The 9,218-nt window shown below is 42.2% G+C and overlaps 1 long non-coding RNA gene across 1 annotated transcript in view; it reads right to left on the bottom strand.

Moving 5' to 3' along the window:
- The window catches only part of LOC138684790 (uncharacterized), a 40,111-nt gene extending 38,027 nt beyond the window's left edge, over nt 1–2,084 (bottom strand). The window contains exon 1 of the long non-coding RNA XR_011324076.1: nt 1,620–2,084. This is a non-coding gene — a long non-coding RNA (uncharacterized lncRNA). The remainder of the gene's footprint in view (nt 1–1,619) is intronic.
- Nucleotides 2,085–9,218: the final 7,134 nt, after the last annotated feature.

Below are 9,218 nucleotides of genomic sequence, written 5' to 3' on the forward strand. Positions count from 1 at the left end.
CAAACTTAAATTCTACCGCTTCATCCCTCAAGCAAAGGGTCAGAGGTGTGAAACAAACTGCCGTCTGTACTCTACTCATAGGGGGATGGAAGAGGGAGGCAGTGGCTGGAGACTAAAGCCAGCAGCCTTATATACCATTTAATGATAGGTAACGTGTATCACTTGGAACATAAGCTAAAATTATATTCCCCAAAACTGATATTCTATTAACAGGACTACTGTAATGCATGTGTCTAACCAGACTCCTTCCTCCAGTTGTTATTCCTTACAGAGATGAGTATCTCTGTCTTGCAAATGTCTACGTAACAGTTAAAAATACATAACAGCAATAGTGAAAAACCAAACCATTCTCTCTACTTCATATCTTTCATTATGCATACAATCTAAAAACCTTTCAATAGAAAGCCAGAAGTCCACTTCTCACCTCAAAGACTGCCAGCAGCAAAAATAAATCTTATGTTGGCCCTGAAGTCCAGTTTAGCTTTAGTCCTAATGTAAAATATCTACTTTCAGTTCACAGAGTGTAGGAGGGAAGGAACAGAGTCGTCTACTTATAGAGACAAGATAGCTGGTTGAAAGCATCCTTTCTGGCATCTGATTTCATTCCAGCATTTTAACAGCTTAAGAACAGTTGCTGTTTTCTGGTATTTCTCATGCCTTGAAGGTTAATTGTGTCTTAGTACAGAATGCATCAACCTGAGGTAACCATTGTGCCATCTAATTGCCTATTTTAGAACCTATTGTGAAAAAACACAGGTTAAATGTTTTGTCAGGTATGAAGAGATTGATGAGTTGCTTGGAAAACAGGAATAGCTTCAGCCTGTATATAACAGCCTCCACAGCTGTGGGCACAGTATCTCTGATAGTTCAAGGTTTGTTTGTTGGCAGTTATTATTTTTTTAACTTGACAGCAAATGCTAGGTTTTGTCACCAGGAGACATCAGTGAGTATGAGTTGTAATTTAGGGCAGCTATCCTTTTAGGACGAAACTCATTCAGTTGAACTACTAATTGGTGTCATCAAAAAAGTAATACAGACTTTTCAGCTCACCATCATTTAGACTACTGGGTTTTTCAACTGAGGCAAAAAATTTGTAAAACCGTGGAGGGAATACATACATTGTCTATAAACACTTCTCTCAAAAGCATGTAGCTGACTATTAGCACATTTCTAAGAGACGAATCTGTATCAATTTGAATTTTTTGTTTGTTTGTTTTTTCCACCAATGAAGCTTTAAAAGTATCCCATTGTTGTTATTTAAGCCCAGCCAGTAACAAAGCACCATGCAGCTGCTTGCTTGGTCCCCCACCCCCGGCCACAGTGAGATGAGGAGCAAATAGAAAGAAAGGCTCGTGGGTCGAGATAAGGACTGGGAGGGATCACTCCCCACTTATGGTCAAGGGCAAAAAGCAGGCTCAACTTGGGGAAGAAACAGAATCAATTTAATTTACTACCAATCAAAACAAAACAAGGATAATGGGAAGTAAAACCAAACCTGAGACCACCTTCCCCCCACCCCTCCCTCCTTCCCGGCTCAGCTCCACTCCCGGTTCTCTCCACCTCCTCCCCCCTGCAGCGCAGGGGAACAGGGGGTGGGGGTTGGGGTCAGCTCCCCACACCTTGTCTCTGCCGCTCCTTCCTCCTCAGGGGGAGGAGGACTCCTCACTCGTCCCCTGCTCCGCCGTGGGCTCCCTCCCACAGGAGACAGTCCTTCACCAACTTCTCCAACGTGAGTCCTTTCCGCGGGCTGCAGCTCTTCCCGAACTTCCCTGGCGTGGGTCCTTTCCATGGGCCAATCTTCAGGCACAGGCTGCTCCAGCACAGGCTTTCCCATGGAGTCCCGGCCACCTTCGGGGGCCTCTGCTCCCCCGCTCCCCTCCCTGGGCTGGGGGGACAGCCTGCCGTCTCACCAGGGCTGCAGGGGCATCCCCTCCTGCGGCGCTCCTCCTCCCCTCCTTCCTGACTGACCTCGGTGTCTGCAGAGGGGTTCCTCTCACATTCTGATCCCCTACTCACTGCCGGTTCCCCTTCTGAAATCTGTTCTCCCAGAGGCGCTACCACCGTCGCTGATGGGCTCGGCCTGGGCCAGAGGTGGGTCCCACTTGGTGCTGCGGAAGCTTCTAGCAGCTTCTCACAGGAGCTGTCCCTGCGGCCCCTCCCCGCTACCAAAAAAACCCGCGCCACACAAACCCTTAACACCCCTAAAGGATATCTTTAGCCTTGTGAGTTTACTATACCTCCATTCAAAGATGACAAGTCAGCAAGAGTGTTTTAAAGTGTCCTGAATCACCTCCTGCAGGACTCCTTTCTCCCTCTCCGCTTTTATAGCAGAAGGCCCCACTAAACTAATCTTTCGAAATTGTCCCTACTGTCCTCCTGTTCTACACAAGGGACATTTAACGTAGATGTTTAATTTCCATTTCTTGAAGATGGGGTGAGCATGAATTATATACTAAATTTTGTATGAAATTTGCTCACTATTTCTACCAGTATTTAATATACACTTAATCTATGTAAATTAATATAGAATTCTCCTAGTTTCAGCTGGGATAGAGTTAATTGTCTTCCTAGTAGCTGATATGGTGCTATGTTTTGAGTTCAGTATGTGAAGAATGTTGATAACACTGATGTTTTCAGTTGTTGCTCAGTAGCGTTTAGTCTAAAGTCAAGGTTTTTTCAGCTTCTCATGCCCAGCCAGCGAGAAAGCTGGAGGGGCACAAGAAGTTGGCACAGGACACAGCCAGGGCAGCTGACCCAAACTGGCCAACAGGGTATTCCATACCATGGGATGTCACATCTAGTTTAGGAAGTGGGGAGGAGGGGCGGGGAATCTCTGCTCGGGGACTAGCTGGGTGTCGATCAGCGGGTGGTGAGCAATTGCACTGCGCATCATTTGTACATTCTGACCCTTTTATTATTACTGTTGTCATTTTATTAGTGTTATCATTATTAGTTTCTTCTTTTCTGTTCTATTAAACTGTTCCTATCTCAACCCATGGGTTTTGCTTCTTTTCCCAATTTTCTCCCCCATCCCACTGGATGGGGGGGAGTGAGTGAGCGTCTGTGTGGTGCTTAGTTGCTGGCTGGGGTTAAACCATGACAAGAATATAGATAGAAATAATGTCCTTTTCAAACCAACTACTAGACTGGCTGCAGGGAGACTGCTTCCCTTTATGATTGTTATACAAGTCATTAATAGCATTCTGTGAAACTGATGTCTCCACTGACATGAACTGCTGAATACTGAAAAACAGTTACTGCGGAAGAGGATTGTAAGGACTCTAGCTTGTGGAACAGAGATTCATGGACCTTATTTCCTCGACTTCTTTAATTAAACATTATTTTGAAAAGTAAAAATTGGTGAAGAATTGCAAAATTATCTGTATATATGTATATATATATTGCTTTAGCAAAGAAGAATTTTAAGAAATGCACAAGCATAGCACCCACTGTTGCTATTGTCAAATAGTGGAGGGGTGGCTTTTCTACCACAGCATTTTTCACACTGGATGGAAAAAGAGAAGGCAAGCTGCCACTCTACCAGAGAAGAGGAAAGAGTTGAAGAGTGGAAGACAGCCAAAACTCTTAACCTGAATCCTCTGGGGCCCAAAACCAGACCATGCAAACACATCTTTTTCCCTAGTCTGCCTATATTTGAATCTCCTTTAAGCTTACTCTCTTTTTGATATTATAATGGAGACAAATGTTGAACAGTTTGCTGCACACATGAGACAGTTACATCAGGTGGGGAAAGTTGGGTCAGTATTAACACAACAGAAGAAAATCTTTCCTAACTTCAAAGAGAGAGGTTGGCAAAATTCTGTTCTGCTGTGGTGGGTTGACCCTGGTTGGACTCCAGGTGCCAAGTAAAGCCACTCTATCACTACCCATCATCAACTGGACGGGGAAAGAAAATATAATGAAAGGCTTCTGGGTTGAAATAAGGACAGGGAGATCACTCACCAATTACCATCACAGGCAAAATAGACTTGGGGTACTAGTTTAACTTATTACCAATCAAAATCAGAGTAGGATAATGAGAAAATAAAAAATAAATCTTAAAACATCTTCCCCCCACCCCTCCCTTCTTCCCGGGCTCAGGTTCACTCCTGAGTTCTCTACCTTCTCCTACCCTAGCAGCGCAGGGGGATCGGGAGTGGGGTTTGCGGTCAGTTCACCACACGTTGCCTCTGCCACTCCTTCCTCCTCAGGGGCAGGACTCCTCACACTCTTCCCCTGCTCCAGCATGGGGTCCCTCCCATGGGAGACAGTCCTCCACGAATTTCTCCAATGTGAGTCCTTCCCACAGGCTGCAGTTCTTCATTAACTGCTCCAGCATGGGTCCATTCCACAGCGTGCAGTCCTTCAGGACCACACTGCTCCAGCCTGGGTCCCCCATGGGGTCACAAGTCCTGCCAGAAAACCTGTTCCAGCATGGGCTCCTCTCTCCATGGGTCTGCAGGTCCTGCCAGGAGCCTGCTCCAGTGTGGGCTTCCCACGAGGTCACAGCCTCTTTCAGGCATCCACCTGCTCTGGCGTGGGGTCCTCCAGGGGCTGCAGGTGGATATCTGCTCCACCGTGGACCTCCGTGGGCTGCAGGGGGACAGCCTGCCTCACCGTGGTCTTCCCCACGGGCTGCAGGGGAATCTCTGCTCTGGTGCCTGGAACACCTCCTCCCCCTCCTTCACTGACCTTGGTCTCTGCAGAGTTCTTTCTCTAACATATTGTTATTCCGCTCTTCTATGGCTGCAGTTTCTGTTGCGCAGCAACTATTTTCCCTTCTTAAATCTGTTATCCATAGGCACTACCACCGTTGCTGGTGGGCTTGGCCTTGGCCAGCGGCAGGTCCGCCTTGGAGCCAGCTGGCATTGGCTCCACGGGACATAGGGGAAGCTTCTAGCAGCTTCTCACAGAAGCCACCTCTGTAGCCCCCCACTACCAAAATCTTGCTACGCAAACCCAACACATCGGCTAACCCAAGTGCATGCAAGTGTAACTATGCTTTATTTCTGATTTACTATATTTTTATATTGACTGCTTTGTAAGCATACCCTGTCTCAGTTGCATGGAAATATTCTCATCTTTATTTCTGCTTAGGTGTTGCAAAAATTGTGTAAGTATTTACAATCAGGTTTTGGTTCTCCATTTGACAATAGAAAATACATTTTCCTTGTAGCACGAAGTCCACATTTATACTGAAATCACTACTGCTACCATTTGTATTAGCACTCTGCTGCCACATTTCTGTTTTCTTAAAGAACATGGATGCTCAGAAAACTTCACAGGATCCTTGCAGCCATCTAGTGACAAGCTGTACTGAAAAAATGCATGCTGCAATGTGGATTAGTAAAACTAGTACCCTTTGCATAACCATCTGGTACAAAGCCTGTGGGGTAGATTAACAGTGCATTGTGGGTTGCCAGCACTTTCACAGAAAAATTGAGACCGCTTGAGGTCAGGTTCACACAGTTCCCTCTGTTATATGACATAACAGTAATTCTGAAAAAATATTCTCAGATAATTCATTGCATCCTATAATCTACTTTTCCATTCATTGATTTTAAACTTTTATGCTTTTTGTTGGGCAGAAACTTGAATGCTGAGTGGTTCACTTAGAGTCACGTGGGTTTATGACACCAGACTTTTTTTTTTTGCAGACACTTCATTTATCAGATTAACAGGACATATATTAAACTCAGAATAATAGACGTGCTCAGCCCAAAATTCTGTGACATATTCTGAACAAAAATATAATTAAACATTTTAGAGTATGCCAGATCTAGATTTAGTTGCACATCAGCTCAGCAAGTGTGTAGCCTTTATCAGAAGAAGAGCATTTACCTTAGGAATACTTTTTTTAGCAGAAGTGAAGTATTTAAATATGCTCTTTAAGTCCAAGTGGCATGTCTTAATATATAATGACCATGGTCCACCTGAAGAAAAAGTAATTAATTTATTGCAAAATCATTTTTCTCTAGTGTAAAACCACACTTTTTAAAAAAATGTAAAGCTGCTTATAACTTTTCTTTGCTAAATATTTTATTGGAAAAATATAAGTTATAAAGTTTCTAATAACAGGAGAGATTACATGTATACCCCTCCACACAGCCTTCCACCCACTGAGGGAATTCATCTGTTCATAGATCTGTTTCATGTATCTTTTCCGTGGTATCTAAACAATTACTCGTATCAGGTTTAGCTTTTTAAAAATGTTTTTCAACAAGTTTTTCTGTTGCAATGACAGTTCCTTACTGCTTCTGGTATCTCAGTTCTTAGGGACAATTCCAGCTTTCTCCTGTACAAAAGATATTCTCTCCTACCTCAGAAGTAGTCAACTTTCCTGACCCTACAAGCCACACATGGAAATATTTACAAAGCATCTGTGAAATACCTTGGAGAGTTAAGAAATAGGGATCCTTAATAATTCTTCCTTCTGCAAGTGATGACAAAAGTTTCTCAGGGGTGCTGGAATGGTGGGGGTATGCAGCTGGTCTCCAGAGAGATCTGCTCATAATATCCTCAGCACCTTTTGCTATCTCATTTCTGTGGTAGCTGAGGATTTGGACTGCCTACCAAACCAGCAGATTCCCTCTGACAGCCATGCGGTACAGCCTAGCACTGGCATCACAGCTGAATTGCTTGTGGCTCATTAGCTGCAACCCGGCTGCACTGACCTTTTTTAACAGATGAAGAAACTTCAGTCTTTGCATTTCTTATTGACTGTCCTCTTCAGTCTGCATTGATTTTGATATTTGACCACAGTATTTGGATCAATGAAGGAGGTTCATATTAGGTCAGAAATTTGTTCCCAGATTTGAATATCATTTTTGTAAAGGAAAATACTAACTCTATAACAACAATGGCCTGAGCCGTAACTGTGGCTGTTAATACCACCTCAGAAGTGTTCCCAGGCAATGTTTAAAGGTTAGATGATGTACCATTTTGGACTGGCAAGGAAAAATACATCAAAGCTTTTCCCCCCACTCCATTTATTGTTTAAACCTGCTTTAAGTAAATATTCTATATACCTAAAAACATTCAGTAAAACTGCTTAACAATAACATACTACAATGCAAGTATTCAGCTACTTGCCAACAAATAACTATCATTTGAAAACATGTCTTTGTTATATACTTACCAAGGAAAGCAACAGATTTTGCGATGTATATAGGCTTTGCAGAATCACGGTATCCTGGTACACTTAGATTAGAAGAAACAAAGTACCCTTTGAAAAGTCAGTGTAAAGAAAAGGCACCCAGTTTCATGTCTTCATAATCTGAATTAAAAAAAAAAATCTATTTTAATAGTACAGCATATACTGTACAACAGTTTTGCCAGATGTTTTTCTGTGTAGGCCAATGGTCTTCATGCACTGTAGAATAATTTCACTGCAACAGTAATAATTTTTGTTTACAATAGTAATATTGATTTTGTCTATTTAGAAAAGAAACCTATGAGATTATGCAGGTCAAGATTTTTTAATTCACCTATTGTATATAAATTTAAAAGTTTGAGCTATTCTCCTGAAGAGCTAGGCAAGGGTCATATGCATATTCTCTTTCTTCAAGAAATTCTAAGAGATGTTAAGAAACAATGTACCAAGCCAAATGGAACAGAAACTCAAAACAATCAGATGAACCTCCCTCTTCATAAATGCTCCTTTAATTCTTTCCTAGAGGCGAGGACAAGAGCCAAGGACCTACAATCAACATTTTCTGCATTTAATGTTTACTTCAGTGAAAGTCAGAACCTTGAGGTGAATTTTTCCACAGATTTTTCCTTAATATAAGAAGACTAAAAGGTTTTGCAGTCAGCCATTCAAGGCTTTACTGCAAAAAATCCCTCCTGAATAACAGAAAGTTTAGGTCTTCTGACCATTTAAAACAAATCTCCTGTGAGCATTTTTGCAAAATAGGCTTCTTTAGCCTGGCATTCAAGTCCAGCACCCTTCTGCAAATCAGGTAATCTGTTCAAACTCTATAGGTTGTTCTGCCTTTCCATCATCTCAGAGGCTTGGCTGCTGGCCCTGCAGACTTTTTACTTTGTCTCCCAAACTGTATTTCAGAACCATCTTTCAGCTGTACATGCATATTCGGTTGCAGCCAGGAAGTTCCCCTGATCCCTAGAGACCAGCAACCAGCATAGTCAGGCTTACAAAGAGAACATAAAATACCTATATAGCAAATTGCAAGAAGAAAAATAAAGCAAATGTGGCCTCTCTGCCAGATAGGTTACCTTCAGTCCAAACCATTTTTAATGTGAGGGTCTTCAGAAGCTTCTCAGCTAAAAGTATCAACACATTTTTCTTCTTTCACAAAATAAATCCAGGAAACTGCCACGCTCCAATCATGTTTCAATGAAACATCCATACATGGTGCAGCCAGAGAAGGTAGCTATGCTATCCACTTGCTTGAGGAAAAGCAATTCTTCACATACTCTCTTTCACATATAAATAAGAAAACAGGTATTAATCACAGAAGTCTATTTCTCTGCTTTAGGGTCCTGATTCACTCCTTTACTTCTAAAAGCTGCAAGGAATGAAGCTGTATTCGATCTTAAGGGCTCCTACTGAAAGAAAGCTACTAGTGGCCCGTCCCTCTCTGGCTTACCCATGGCTCAGTCAAGTATATACTTGAATAACAGGTGACTAAACTTGCAGCTGCTGAGCTTTTCTGTTACCATTGTCATAGAAAGTACATGAAACTGTGTAATAGGTTCTTAAACCACTCCAATGAATTGCATTGCAGAATTATTTAAAGGATTTTTTTTTTTCAGTTGTGGAGACAGTAACAGAAAGATGGTTCTGTTGTGATGACAAAGCCTAAATCCATTATGAGTAGCATCTCCTGTTTAGATGTAGATGGTCAAGAAAAAACAAAATCAAGAGGGCCTTAACACAGAAACAGGAAGAGAAGAAAATGAACCTGAAGTCATACAACAAGTTAACAGCAAAGCTATGGAGAGACATTTTCTTTCCATAGATCAAGTTATAGGACATAAGGAGAGTGTAACAGGGAAGAAAAAATGCATAACAGCTGAATCATATGTATGTATCCCATATCAGTCCAATACTGACAGTGACCTACTGTCTCTCTGGTATGTTTCTTCCATTGTATCTTTTTCCCATCCATAAATATAGAAAATTCAGTAAGGTCTACCTTACTAGCTAAAGAGTCAGGCCTTTGCATAACATGGCTATGTTGGCTCATTTCAGTGAA

Source organism: Haliaeetus albicilla, chromosome 3 (genome assembly GCF_947461875.1).
Source record: "Haliaeetus albicilla chromosome 3, bHalAlb1.1, whole genome shotgun sequence".
NCBI classification, from domain to species: Eukaryota; Metazoa; Chordata; class Aves; order Accipitriformes; family Accipitridae; genus Haliaeetus; species Haliaeetus albicilla.